We start from the raw sequence: 15,496 nt of genomic DNA, 5'->3' as shown, positions 1-15,496 counted from the left end.
AAGGATTTATAGCTTGGTTTTTGTCTAAAACAGTGGTTCTTAAATGTTCAGAATTGCCTAGAGGGCTGGCCCACAACCAGAAGTCCTGATTTTCTGGGTGAGAGCTGAAAATTTGCATTTCTAACAAATCCCTAAGTGATTCTCAAGCTACTCATTCAGAAACCAAACTTTGAGAACCTCTTTTCTAAAATAAACTGATTTTTATTTTTCTTAGAGAGGATATCCTGCTTTCCCAACCCTGAGATTTGATTCACATGTGAACTAACCTAATAGAAAATACATTTTAAAATCAGAAAAGAGCTTGGAATTAGAAAATCTTAATCCTTGTTTTGAAGCAGCCACTTTTAAGTTTGTAGTATGAAAGTATGCAAGTCATTCTACTTCTCGGGTTTCCATTTCTTTATTTATAAAATGATGATAATAACACCTACTTTGCCCGGAACAAGAGATTTTGTCCCAGACTAATCAGGTACAGAACAGCCAGGAGACTGGCTTGTTTCTATGAAGAGGGAGATTTACAACCCATCAGAAAGCTTCCCTGGGGGCTGATCACCCACAGGGAAAACTATTATGTATCCTCCACAAAAGAGGCTGCCTTCATTTTCTGCAAGGTGGTATACTCCCAGCCCCGGGACCGAATTTCAGAACAATGAGGTAGCCATGATGTTGAAAGGTTAGCACTGCATCCTTGCGATTCTTGATGCAGCTCTGTGACAGAATCACTGCGTAGCTTTGAGAAAAATTCCCAGGCCCTGGTCCCGGGCATTCTGAGGTGGGGCCTGGGTGTCCAAGTGTGTCTTAAGTGCTAACCAGGGTTGAGAACCTTCCTGTGGGAAACAGACTGGTCGTGTCTGTCAGCGAAGTGGGCTGCACTGTGACTTCCAGCTTATAGACGATAGGCACGTTCTGTGCACAGCTAAGTTTGAGTGCATTTGGGATATTAAATTCCCATGCAGTGAGTGCTCTATTATAGGACAAATGAGCGTGTCAGAGCGGACTTTTTAAGGCTCTGTGTTATTATGTTGAATGATAAACTGCTTGCAGGTGATTAAACTGCCTCCACAGGCTTAGACCTCACTTCTTTTGCTTTTCAGGTGGTGCCATCTATCTTTCTGTTTCTCCACCAAAGAGAAAGCACACGTGCTGAGTTGCAGCAAACCACTCCAGATATGAGAGAAGTAGGTTGAAGAAGATGCCTCATGCTTAATTTTCCTAGTCATGCAGAACTAGATCAAATCTTGTATAACCATGTCATAAGACATTGGGCATCTATAAATAATCTTGTGTTTTAATATCTGATTTTGAAGTTTTATTTTGGCTTTTCTCACTAGGATAAAGGCAGGCAGAATGGTCATTGTGAGAAGGAAGTGAAACAGTCTGGGTATGAGATTCAAATGCTGCTATGGTCTCTGGTGGTTTCTCTGTATGTGTCACTTGGACTTCTATTGTTTCAGCAGAAAAATGGGCCAAAACTCACATTGTTTATTTGATAAAGGGCTGCTTAAACTTGCTCTGTGTGTTTTCCATGTTTACATTTTTGAAAAACTATGCTTAACCTATTTGACATTAAAATAATCTGGCCTGAATAACATTTATCTCAGAATAACTTTCATTTGGTTCATACATCGGCACTAGATGACTTTCAATGATTCCTGAAAGAGGCAACTGGAAAAGACAAATTGTGGAACTTTTGAAGAACTGAACTCCAGAGCTTAATGAATGCTTTAGGAACAAGGTCTGTTATTTTCTTCAAATAGTGTACTGATAAGGAAAGAGCAGCTTTGTAATGACTCTGTTATTTTGATAATTTTGACTGTCTAGAGATGATGAAGAATTTTCATCAGACTGTTGTCTATGATCAGTGCTTTCTGATTCCACCCTTTTCCTCTTCTTTAATTACCTCTTAGCTGTGGATTTTTGATGACCTAGGTTTGATTTAGATGATTACTTCTGAAAAAAACTGTTATCATCCCTGTGGTGGCATGGAGGCTCCAGAGAAGGGAGAGGTGGGACAGAATCGTAGTTCAAGTCATTATATTTAGTAGGAAACCGGGGCTTAGAGCAAAATAGGATCAGGATCCTCAAGGGGTAATGAGTGACACCCAGGACAGAACTGGCCTCAGACTCTGGACAAGTCTGAAACAGCTCATGTCAACTGAAGGTACCATTCCCAAGTTCCAGCCATGGACATTGGAGAGTACACATGGGGTTCCCCAGCCTGGTGTGGGATCTGAGGCTCTGGGAACAAAGGCTGGCTCTGTATTTTTTTTTTTTTTAACTTTTTATTTATGTAAAGAACAGATTTTTGGACTCTGTGGGAGAAGGCAAGGGTAGGATGATTTGAGAGAATAGCATTGAAACATGTATATTACCATATGTGAAATAGATCGTCAGTCCAGGTTTGATGCATGAGACAAGGTGCTCAGGGCTGGTCACTGGGATGACCCTGAGGGATGGGATGGGGAGGGAGGTGGGAGGGAAGCTCAGGATGGGGAACACATGTACACCCGTGGCTGATTCATGTCAATGTATGGCAGAAACCACTACAATATTGTAATTAGCCTCCAATTAAATAAATTAATTTACAAAAAAAAAACACCCCTTTTTATTTTGCAGTGGGGTATAGTCGATTGACAATGTTGTGATCGTTTCAGATGAACAGTGAAGGGATTCAGCTACATATACATGTAGCCATTTTCCCCAAACTCCTCTCCCATCCAGGCTGAAGGCTGGCACTGTATTGCGTTATACTGGAAACTGACTAGAGGAGGTTTAGGTTTTTTCTTGTTTTACTGCCAGGAGGAGAGGGGAAAGACTAACTTGCAAATCAGGTGGATGAAAATTGAGACTAAGAAAGATTTGCTTGTTGTAGGCAACCCTTTTGTCTGTTATTGTTGTTTAATGTTTTTGAATAGAGGCAGGTAAGGCTGAATTCCCTTCTGTTCTTCAGGAATTCTTTTAAAAGTATTTTGTTCTTGTCTTAGACTGAGACTGAAGATTTGACACCACACATTACTGTTATCACCTTCTTCAGCTGAAATGCAGACTTCGGAACTGGATTTGGCATGGAATAATTTTTCTGTCTAATTAGCCCTAGAACTCTACGTTAAAGGCTCACAATGCGTGTCCTTTGGCATGACATCAGTCCGCCGTTGACTCTGATTGTCAGCAGGATTCTTATTATTTGGGCCAAAGCATTTTGCCCAGAGTTTTTGTGTTCAAAGTGAACTTCTGTGTAAGGGAAAGAAAGCCTTTTTGTTATTATTGTTCCTCTTCTTTGGAATTAGCACTTATCTAAATTAATCCTCTCTAACTTCTCACACTCTTCTAATAGGTACACTTCCTAAACTGCTTTAGTAACCAACGGAAAGGGGAGTGGTAGTCTTCTAATTAGCTTTCTAGAGATAGAAAATTCCCAGCTATTAAACCCAAGCTGTATCTAATGTGGGGTTTCAGCCTAATGAACAGTTGTAAGCATGCTGCCTTCCCACACGGTAGAACTTGATGGAATCTCTGGTTTACAACCGCTGCTTATTGATTAAACAACTAGACTGTTTTGATGCTGATTATTTCTGTTGTTGCACCCATCATCTTAGGTTTGGAAGAATTATTACAGATATTCACGATTTAGAGTTATTAAAAGTCACTATTCTATCCCCTCACCCACCTTATGCTGATAACATCTTTACAACATCTCCCCCAAGTGGTTGTCTTGGTCATGATAGAACCCACCTAACCAGAACGAGGAGAAAGCAGACTCCAGAGTCCAGCAGACTGTTATAACTTAGTTATTCCTTAATAGGGTTTATTTAAAACCATTGTGACCTCTAGCTTAGAAGAGGCCCTAAATATACAAATAGATAAGTTGATATAAAATGTGGTGAATGCTTTGATAGAGGCACAGATGCACAAACTGTTTTTAAAACAACTAACTGCATGGGAGAACATAGGAAAGAATTTGTCTTGAAGTGTAAGTAGATGTGCTTATGTGCTTATCTGTGTGTGTTAGGGAAGAATATTTCCAGAGAAAAGGTAAAGGTGTAAAAATATGGAATCTAGGAAAGACTGTGGTAAGACAGTGAGAAGTTCAGAATGGCTGGATGAAAGGTGCAGTGGTGAGAGAGAACAGCTTGAGCCAGGCTATTAGGAGCTTAGTTTTCCCAACAAAAAGTTGGATTTTATCCTATAAGAAGAGATTTTAAAGGGTTTAAAACATGGGAGTGGCTTGATCAGATTTCGATTTTCTCAAGATAACCTCAGTGGTAGTTTTGAGGACTCATTTTATGAAGGAGGGACTAACTCAATGATATAGGTTGGATATAAAGTGCTCTGCACTCCAGTGTTCTTGCCTGGAGAATCCCGGGGACCGGGGAGCCTGGTGGGCTGCCGTCTATGGGGTCGCACAGAGTCGGACACGACTGAAGTGACTTAGCAGCAGCAGCAGCAGCCCTGCTGTCAGCCCACGTGCCCTATTTTGGTTCAGAAAATATGGTCATTTCTATAGAGCCAGCCTTAACTGGTTGTGGTAGATTCTTGTAAATGTTACATCTAATGTTGTATGAATACTGGGAAAGTGAAATAGGAAATTGTGGAAATTATTTGGATTGTGCAGGGACATAAAAATTGACTTGAAATACTATCTTAAAGAATTTCAAGATGGGAAATACTGAGCTCATTGAGCAAGTTTTTTTTTTTTTTTTTTTTCCCCGCCTTGAAATGTTCAGTTTTAATTTGGTTGGACATCGTCTGAAGCACATGCTCAGTAATTTGATGATTTCAGCAGTATGTTATTCTGTGATATTCTTATGGATCAGAAAGTCATTATATAGGACAAAATGAAACCACATAAGTAATGTAGTTGGAAAAGGAAAGGTCAAAATAATATTATGAGAGGCATTAGAAAATTGATAGAACTCATGTTCTATTAGCTGGAATGTGGAATTACTACTCTCAAACCAGTATGGATGGTGCATTTTTGATTGCCTTTCAGGAAATGAGTTGATGCTCAGAAGGTGAGGCGTCTTGAACTTTTTGGCTCTTCCCTGCATTTTCTTCTGCGTTATGAGTTTTATACTATCTTATGAAGTTTATACTATCTGCTCATTTTGACTTTCTGGCTAACTAATTTCCAATTCTCAGCATGTGTAAACAAATACTCCTAAGATAGGTAATGTCACAAACAGAAATGTGTGTGTTTCAGAAAAAGATGAGGGACAAATATGCCTGGATTAAAGCCATGAAACAAATCCTCAAATATCTTTTCTAATAGGCTTCTGATAGTTTATTTTTATTCATGATACATATTTATTTAGTAGCATCCCTGCATGGAGGAAAGTAGATTTTTACCAACCAACAGAAGAGTTCAGTCTGGACACTGGTTGTCACTCCTGTGGGGCTGGCTGGCTCCTGTGCTTTGTCATCTCCCAGAGGTTTCCTGATAAGGAAATGTGTGCTGGTCAGAATTGATCTCTGGCATTATTGTCAATGGCACCCATGATTTGGCCCACAATGGCATGTTTTCTTGCGACTAGACTGTGACTGCACCCTATCGTTTCCTATTTGCGGGCTGCTCCATCAAGCTAATAAAGCAGCTGTTTCTTATGTATGACATGCTGTGTTGCGTGACTGACGGATAACTGCAGCATTTTAAGTCTTGCGCTAGATTCTCCATTATGCTGCCAGCCTGTCTGTTAGCCTCTATCAAAATGCTTCCTGTTATGGACTGTCAGAAGCAGAAGTCAGTTGTTTTTGAGTCCAAGCTAGTCTGAAGTCTGTAAGGTACTGCCAGATTAGAAGGCAGGGGTAGATGAGGAGAAGCTGAAAAGAGGCACTTGAGGGCATTGAACGTAAGCGCAAAAATTACCTTTTTCATAGCCCCACATATGTGGATGTAGATAGAGTAGCTTCTGTAGAAACTATAATTCAGTGTGAGCTGGAATAGTCCTTTCTATGAGGCTTGAAGACTCGTTAGAAGAAAGACAAGGACAGGTGACTGACACTCATTAAACACTTTGTGTACAGCGCTGTGGTATGTTCTACTGCACATATTAGGTCATTGATTCTCAAATAATTCTGAGAAACAGGATTTCTACTCCCTGCTCCTTTTATTTTTGTTAACATGTGAGAAACCAGCTTTGAGAAATTGTGGAACTTTCTTGCTTTTCACAAGTAGAACAGTTTTGTGGTCCTTCCTGTGCCCTTTCCATGATCTCCTCGGTGCTCCCAGCTGACCAGCTCCTCAGGGGAAAGCTCTGTCCCTGGAGAAAGCTCTGGAGATTCTCAGAGAGGACTTGACAGGCCTCCAACAATTTGCTTCCTGGGAGGTTTCAGTGGCTCAGTGGCTAGAGACTGTTCATCCTAACAACACAAAAGCAGATTTCAGTGTAGTTTGTTTTGATTAATAAGTTATACACACTGTTTATATCAGTGGATCATGTGGCAATTTAAAAAGCATGTTTATGGAATCATTATTTTATGTCTTAGAGTTATGTAGAACACAGCCTGAAAACTACAAGCTTAACATATTTCAGTAAATAGGTTAACTGCTTCCACATGTATGTCTCCCTATCTTTTCTTACCTTGAACTCTTGACCTTCTTACATTTATTCGTGGTCATTCATTAGCTCCAGCGAAGGATTTCAAAGCATAGCTCTACAACAAGACTGAAATTCTTGGCTTATGAGTTGCAAGAACCTGGAATTTGAGCATCAGAGGCCTTAGTTTTGAGATCAGTGGGTGGAATTTATGCCCTAAGTGATAGATTTTGAAGAATATACTGTGAGTCAGAGGCTTTTTCCCTAATATCAAGATAGATAAAGATTCTTTGTGATGATGAGAGAGAGGAGATGAATCATAAGGTACACACAGAGCACTGCTGATGTGTCTCCTGGGAAGGATCCAACATTCTTTCCAGACTCATAAGCCTTAATAATTTTAAAATATAGTTTTAAACAGAATTGTGTATATTTAAAGTGTACAGTATCATGATTTGATATATGCACGTGTATAGTGAAATGGGGCTTCCCAGGTGGCACTAGTGGTAAAGAATCCACCTGCAGTGCAAGAGGCACAAGAGATGCAGGTTCGATCCCTAGGTTGGAAAGATCCTCTGGAGGAGGAAGTGGCTCCCCACTCCAGTATTCTTGCTGCAAAAATCCAATGGACAGAGGAGCCTGGTGGGCTACAGTCCTTGGGGTTGCAAAGAGTCAGACTCGACTGAGTGAGCACACAGTGAAATGACTATTGTAGTCAAGCTGATCAGCATGCTGCTCCTCAGACACTTATTTGTGTGTGTGTGTGATGAGAACACCTGGAATCTACTCTTACCATAGTTTCAATATTCAATAGAGTATCATTAACTATAGTCATCACACTGTATGTTGGTCTTTAGACTTGTTCATACTAAATCATGGCAACTTTGTACCTTTTGACCACTATCTCCCTTATTTCTCCTCCCCCACCCTGATCCAGCCTTTATTAACTTATGGACTACTCTCTGTTCCAATGAATTCAACTCTTTTTTTTAAGGTTCCACATATAATTATGATCCTATTTTCTCTATGTGACTGACTTGTTCTCCAGTTTTACCCATGTTGATGCAAATGGAAAGATTTCCTTCCTTTTCATAGCTGAATAATATGTGTGTGTGTGTATGTGTCTGTGTCTGTGTAACATCGCAAACTCCGAACTTGGATTAAAATGATGTTGTATTGCTGGTTTCCCCAGGTGCTTGGCAAAAACGTTATAAAATCCTACTTGTTTTGTTGTTATTCAGTTGCTCAGACATGTCCGACTCTTTGTGACCCCATGGACTGTAGCACACCGGGCTTCCCTGTCCTTCACCATCTCCTGGAGCTTGCTCAAACTCATGTCCATTGAGTCAGTGATGCCATCCAACCATCTCATCCTCCGTCATCCCCTCCTCATCCTACCTTCATTCTTTCCCAGCATCAGGGTCTTTTCTAATGAGTTGGCTCTTTGCATCAGGTGGCTGAAGTATTGGAACTTCAGCTTCAAGATCAGTCCTTCCAATGAATATTCAGGATTGATTTCCTTCAGGATTGACTAGTTTGATCTGCTTACAGTCCAAGGAACTCTCAAGAGTCTTCTCCAATATCACAGTTCAAAATCCTATTTGGAAGATAATAAATGGGTAATTCTAATAATTTTCAAATGACATATTTAATGATAAACAATAGCATTTTATTGTTATTATTAATTATATTAATACTTAATAATACTATTATTAAATAAGTATTAAATAATGTAAATATTGTAATACATGATAGTGATATCATATAAATAATATAACATTAATATTATAATGATATAAATATTATTATTAATATTTACTATTTAATAATAAATAACCAATAAAACATCTAAATGCAAAGAAGAAAAACTCCTTTAGGTGAGAAACCACAGTTAATAGAAGCAGATCCACAAAGACTGTAGATACTGAAATTATCAGACACAAACTATGAAACTATGGTTACTATGGTTCTGAGAAAATAAACACAAATATAAAATCATGGCGGGTAACTGAAAATTATGAAGAATAACACAGCACATTAAACTATAAATTTTAGAACTCACTTCAACAATTGAAATGAAGAACACAATGAATGAGTTTAATAGTAAATTAGATAAAACCGATAGAAATTTAGTGAACTTAATGATATGATGGAAGAAATTAATCACAATTAAGTAGAGAAAGCTGATTTATGGAAAATATTGAAAGAAGGGTAACAGAAATAGAGAATTCAGTAAGAAGTGCTGCCCTAAGTGGAATCTAAGAAGAAGAAAGAAAGAGGATGTAGATGGAAAGATGGAAAGAAAGAAAGATGGAATATCTGAAAAGGTAATGTCTGAGAATTTTCTGTAGCTTATGAAATACACAGATTCAAATATCACAATCCTAAGGATGACAAGTAAAAAGAAATTCATATATCAGAGTGAAGCATATGCAAATATATATATGAAATAGGCCAGGTTTCCTAATATATGTATATAAACAAACACACATGAAAAACACTGCATATCTCTTTAATTTTATAAGGTCATTTTATGCCGTGATTCTATGTTACACCAAAATTTGTGTTTGTATTACCACCACAAAACAAATACTTTAATCATCATTAATTTTAAATAGAATTTACTATAGCATTCATGATAAGTCAGATCATTCTCCTGCAACATAATACTCTAATTTCTTGAACTGGATGAGAAAATCAAATCTTTATTGGAGTTAACTTTTCTTCTCTTTAAAGTATCTGGAAATAGTCCTGTAAACTTGTACCATTTAACAGTTTGCAAAGTTCTGCTGCTGCTAATGGAGCCAACTTGTTCACAGCCATTGCTTCATTCTTTTGTGCACAAAAAAGCCTGGAATCAAAATGAGTAAAATTTGTTTAGAAGAACAGGCATTTGCTCTAAATGAAAAGATAAGCTTCACAGAGTCTTGTGTAAATGCACTTTCTTCAGCAGCACATGTTGAGTCATTATTTTCCCACTCAGTCTTAGTTATTTTTGAAACAGAAGCTGAGAATTCTTTAGCAGATATGTGTCTTTGAATGTATTCAGTGATATCCCTATGACCTTCATAGTTGTTGGTAAATGTTGACAAGTTCTGCATGTTACATGGGTATCATTAACTTTCACAGAGATAAATATGTAGCACTCATTTTTTCATTAAACACACTGTCACACACATTTGAACTCATTACTGCTAACAGGGCTTACTGTAAGTTGAAAAGTGATGAAAAATAATAGAACAAACAGCTGTACATGTATAATTCACATGGAGATAATGACAAAGACACTGTAGCAAGTGTGTTCATACTACTCTCCTTATGCCACACGGCAGGATTGCTCATCATCTATTTTCAGGTATACTTGACGTAGATGCAGCCTAGAGTTTTCCATTTTCCACTGACTCTGCTTATGGGCAGCCTATGGCTTTATACATATAATCAGTTCAGTTCAGTTCAGTTGCTCAGTCGTGTCCAACTCTTTGCGACCCCATGAATTGCAGCACGCCAGGCCTCCCTGTCCATGACCAACTCCTGGAGTTCACTCAGATTCATGTCCATCGAGTCGGTGATACCATCCAGCCATCTCATCCTCTGTCGTCCCCTTCTCCTCCTGCCCCCAATCCCTCCCAGCATCAGAGTCTTTGCCAATGAGTCAACTCTTCGCATGAGGTGGCCAAAGTACTGGAGTTTCAGCTTTAGCATCATTCCTTCCAAAGAAATCCCAGGGCTGATGTCCTTCAGAATGGACTGGTTGGATCTCTTTGCAGTCCAAGGGACTCTCAAGAGTCTTCTCCAACACCACAGTTCAAAAGCATCAATTCTTCAGCGCTCAGCTTTCTTCACAGTCCAACTCTCACACCCATACATGACTACTGGAAAAACCATAGCCTTGACTAGTGGACCTTTGTTGGCAAAGTAATGTCTCTGCTTTTTAATATGCTATCTAGGTTGGTCATAACTTTGCTTCCAAGGAGTAAGCGTCTTCAAATTTCATGGCTGCAATCATCATCTGCAGTGATTTTGGAGCCCCCCCCCCAAAATGTCTGCCACTGTTTCCACTGTTTTCCCATCTATTTCCCATGAAGTGATGGGACCAGATGCCATGATCTTTGTTTTCTGAATGTTGAGCTTTAAGCCAAATTTTTCACTCTCCTCTTTCACTTTCGTCAAGAGGTTTTTTAGTCCTCTTCACTTTCTGCCATAAGGGTGGTGTCATCTGCATATGTGAGGTTATTGATATTTCTCCTGGCAATCTTGATTCTAGCTTGTGCTTCTTCCAGCCCAGCGTTTCTCATGATGTACTCTGCATAGAAGTTAAATAAGCAGGGTGACAATATACAGCTTTGACGTACTACTTTTCCTATTTGGAACCAGTCTGTTGTTCCATGTCAAGTTCTAACTGTTGCTTCCTGGCCTGCATATAGGTTTCTCAAGAGGCAGGTCAGGTGGTCTGGTGTCCCCATCTCTTTCAGAATTTTCCACAGTTTATTGTGATCCACACAGGCAAAGGCTTTGGCATAGTCAATAAAGCAGAAATAGATGTTTTTTCTGGAACTCTCTTGCTGTTTTGATGATCCAGCGGATGTTGGTAATTGGATCTCTGGTTCCTCTGCCTTTTCTAAAACCAGCTTGAACATCTGGAAGTTCACGGTTCACGTACTGCTGAACCCTGGCTTGGAGAATTTTGAGCATTACTTTACTAGCGTGTGAGATGAGTGCAATTGTGCGGTAGTTTGAGCATTATTTGGCATTGCCTTGCTTTGGGATTGGAATGAAAACTGACCTTTTCCAGTCCTGTGGCCACTGCTGAGTTTTCCAAATGTGCTGGCATATTGAGTGCAGCACTTTCACAGCATCATCTTTCAAGATTTGAAATAGCTCAACCGGAATTCCATCACCTCCACTAGCTTTGTTTGTAGTGTTGCTTTCTAAGGCCCACTTGACTTCACATTCCAGGATGTCTGGCTCTAGGTGAGTGATCATACCATCGTGATTATCTTGGTAGTGAAGATCTTTTTTGTACAGTTCTTCTGTGTATTCCTGCCACCTCTTCTTAATATCTTCTGCTTCTGTTAGGTCCATACCATTTCTGTCCTTTATTGAGCCCATCTTTGCATGAAATGTTCCCTTGGTATCTCTAATTTTCTTGAAGAGATCTCTAGTCTTTCCTATTCTGTTGTTTTCCTCTATTTCTTTGCATTGATCGCTGAAGAAGGCTTTCTTATCTCTTCTTGCTATTCTTTGGAACTCTGCATTCAGATGCTTATATCTTTCCTTTTCTCCTTTGCTTTTCGCGTCTCTTCTTTTCACAGCTATTTGTAAGGCCTTCTCAGACAGCCATTTTGCTTTTTTGCATTTCTTTTCCCTGGGGATGGTCTTGATCCCTGTCTCCTGTATGATGTCACAAACCTCCGTCCATAGTTCAGCAGGCACTCTATCTATCAGATCTAGGGCCTTAAATCTATTTCTCACTTCCACTGTATAATCATAAGGAATTTGATTTAGGTCATACCTGAATGGTCTAGTGGTTTTCCCTACTTTCTTCAATTTCAGTCTGAATTTGGCAATAAGGAGTTCATGATCTGAGCCACAGTCAGCTCCTGGTCTTGTTTTTGTTGACTGTATAGAGCTTCTCCATCTTTAACCCAAATAATATAATCAATCTGATTTCAGTGTTGATCATCTAGTGATGTCCATGTGCAGAATCTTCTCTTGTGTTGTTGGAAGAGGGTGTTTGCTATGACCAGTGCGTTCTCTTGGCAAAACTCTATTAGTCTTTGCCCTGCTTCATTCCGTATTCCAAGGCCAAATTTGCCTGTTACTCCAGGTGTTTCTTGACTTCCTACTTTTGCATTCCAGTCCCCTGTAATGAAAAGGACATCTTTTTTTGGGTGTTAGTTCTAAAAGGTCTTGTAGGTCTTCATAGAACCATTCAACTTCAGCTTCTTCACCATTACTGTTTGGGACACAGATTTGGATTACTGTGATAGGAATGCTTTGCCTTGGAAATGAACAGAGATCATTCTGTTGTTTTGAGATTGCATCCAAGTACTGCATTTTGGACTGTTTTGTTGACCATGATGGCTACTCCATTTCTTCTAAGGGATTCCTGCCTGCAGTAGTAGATATAATGGTCATCGGAGTTAAAGTCACCCATTCCAGTCAGTTCGCTGATTCCTAGAATGTTGATGTTCACTCTTGCCATCTCCTGTTTGACCACTTCCAATTTGCCTTGATTCATGGACCTAACTTTCCAGGTTCCTATGCAATATTTCTCTTTACAGCATCAGACCTTGCTTCTATCACCAGTCACATCCACAACTGGGTATTCTTTTTGCTTTGGCTCCATCCCTTCATTCTTTCTGGAGTTATTTCTGCACTGATCTCCAGTAGCATATTGGGCACCTACTGACCTGGGGAGTTCCTCTTTCAGTATCCTATCATTTACCTTTTCATACTGTTCATGGGGTTCTCAAGGCAAGAATACTGAAGTGGTTTGTCATTCCCTTCTCCAGTGGAAGGAGAATGATCACATTCTGTCAGACCTCTCCACCATTACCCGCCCATCTTGGGTGGCCCCACAGGGCATGGCTTAGTTTCATTGAGTTAGACAAGGCTGTGGTCCTAGTGTGATTAGATTGGCTAGTTTCTTTATGGTTTCAGTGTGTCTGCCCTCTGATGCCCTCTTGCAACACTTACCATCTTACTTGGGTTTCTCTTACCTTGGATGTGGGGTATCTCGTCATGGCTGCTCCAGCAAAGTGCAGCCGCTGCTCTTTACCTTGGACGAGGGGTATCTCCTCACTGCCGCCCCTCCTGACCTTGAACGTGGAATAGCTCCTCTGGGCCCTTCTGCGCTGGTGCAGCCACCGCTCCTTGGACGTGGGGTAGCTCCTCTCGACCACTGCCCCTGGCCTCGGATGTGGGGTAGCTCCTCTGGGCTGCTCCTACGCCGTCGCAGCCTGGCACTCTTGGCCACAGTCCCTGACCTCAGACGCGGAGTATAGGTACAGCTGCTGCTGCTGCTAAGTCGCTTCAGTCGTGTCTGACTCTGTGCGACCCCATAAATGGCAGCCTACCAGGCTTCCCCGTCCCTGGGATTCTCCAGGCAAGAACACTGGAGTGGGTTCCCATTTCCTTCTCCAATGCATGAAAGTGAAAAGTGAAGGTGAAGTCGCTCAGTCGTGTCCGACTCTTAGCAACCCCACGGACTGCAGCCTACCAGGCTCCTCCATCCATGTGATTTTCCAGGCAAGAGTACTGGAGTGGGGTGCCATAGACACAGGGTTTGGCCTAATTAGCTGATGCCCCAGACTGTTGTCAAGGGCAGTGGCATTCCTGTTTGAATGCAATTGTATTACCAGTAAGCTCCTGTGTGCTTTCCTTGAAAGGAAAATGTTAATTCTGTTGTGTATGAGAAAGACTTGGAAAAAGAGAAATTTCTAGTTGTTCCTCAGCTTTAACAACGTGTTAAGAGTTTATGGCACATGTCTTACATACACAAATGAGACCATGGCAGAAATTGGAAGTACACAGTAGAGCTCCACCAAACCCATAAAACACCATGCGCTACAGGTGTTTACTAGATACTTTTAATCAAATTAAGTATAGAAATTCAATTCTATTTTTTGTCTAGCTTTTTATTTTTCCAAGACTGATCATGAAAGTTGATGAAATATGAATAATAATGATCAGGAATTAAAAAAACAGGACATTATCCCATATCCTGCAGTATGGAATAAAGTATAGTAGAAAACCAAATAAGACATATGCATTTAAAATAAAAAACCAAATGTGAATTAATCATGGATGGTACAATAACATTGTGTGTATAAAACTTAAGAAAATCTATGGATAAATGGTTAGAATTAATAAGCTTAGCAAAGTAACTCTTGAAAACTAATATGCCAAAGTAATTGTATATACTAGCAACAAGCAGAAATTGAAGTTTAAATAAGACACTATAGGATTAAGATATCAAACACCTAGAAATAAGTTTACAGAGAAAACCACAAAACTTTATTAAAATAAAGTAAAAAGACTAACATAGAGAAATAGAAATTGATTATAGACTAGAAGATTCAAATTTGCCAAAATGTCTTTTCTCTAAACTCATCTATGGATTTAATTCGAATCCAATAAAAAAAAAGTGTGTGTGTGGGTGTGTATGTGTGTGTGTGTATAATGTAAAAAGCTGATTCTAAAATTTATATGGAACTACAAAGACTAAAGAAAATAGCCAAGTTAATATGTTTACATAAATTTATACTCTGTGGTATTAACACAAGGGCAGACAGGAAAACTAAAAGAATAGTATTTCTAAGAATGGAACTCTCTCTCTCTCTCTCTCTCTCTCTCTCTTTATATATATATATATATATATATATATATATATAAACACACACATATATACACCTATACACACATGCAAGTGTCCTCAGTTGCTCAGTCTTGTCCAACTCTTTGTGACCCCATGAACCATAGCCCTCCAGGCTCCCCTGTCCATGGAATTTCCCAGGCAAGAATACTGGAGTGGGTTTCCATTTCCTACTCCAATTGTGTACATATATTTCCATTCTTAGACACTCTATTCTTATAGTATTCTATACATATGTGTGTACACACACACACACACACACACACATACACACAATTTATGGCCAAGTGACATTGGGGAGCAGTGGAGGAAAGATTAGTATGGTGCTGGGACAACTAATGATGCTGGGACAGTTGGACAACCTTTATTGTAGAAAAAAGAAATTGAACCCCCTGTCACACCTAACACAAAACTCAATTCCAGGTGGATTACAGACTTTCATATCAAAGAAATTAAACTGGTACTAAATAATGAGAATATCTTTGTGAAGCTAGATAGGAAATGATTTTGTAAACAGGGTGCAAAAGGCATTAACTAAAAGAAGACTGATCAAGTTGATTTCATTAAAATTAAGTTCTGTTCATTG

The 15,496-nt window shown here is 39.5% G+C and overlaps 1 long non-coding RNA gene across 2 annotated transcripts in view; it reads left to right on the top strand.

Moving 5' to 3' along the window:
• The window catches only part of LOC112585613, a 124,786-nt gene that overhangs the window by 95,952 nt on the left and 13,338 nt on the right, over positions 1 to 15,496 (top strand). Inside the window, exon 3 of one of the 2 annotated variants that reach the window (XR_006551783.2) lies at positions 1,095 to 1,711. The exons of the other annotated variant lie outside the window; for it this stretch is intronic. This is a non-coding gene — a long non-coding RNA (uncharacterized LOC112585613). Of the gene's footprint in view, positions 1 to 1,094; positions 1,712 to 15,496 lie in introns of those variants that run through there. 2 annotated transcript variants of the gene reach the window in all.

Source organism: Bubalus bubalis, chromosome 6 (genome assembly GCF_019923935.1).
Source record: "Bubalus bubalis isolate 160015118507 breed Murrah chromosome 6, NDDB_SH_1, whole genome shotgun sequence".
Taxonomy (NCBI): domain Eukaryota; kingdom Metazoa; phylum Chordata; class Mammalia; order Artiodactyla; family Bovidae; genus Bubalus; species Bubalus bubalis.
The sequence above is the reverse complement of the archived record's forward strand: the minus strand, read 5'-3'. Positions and strand labels throughout refer to the sequence as shown.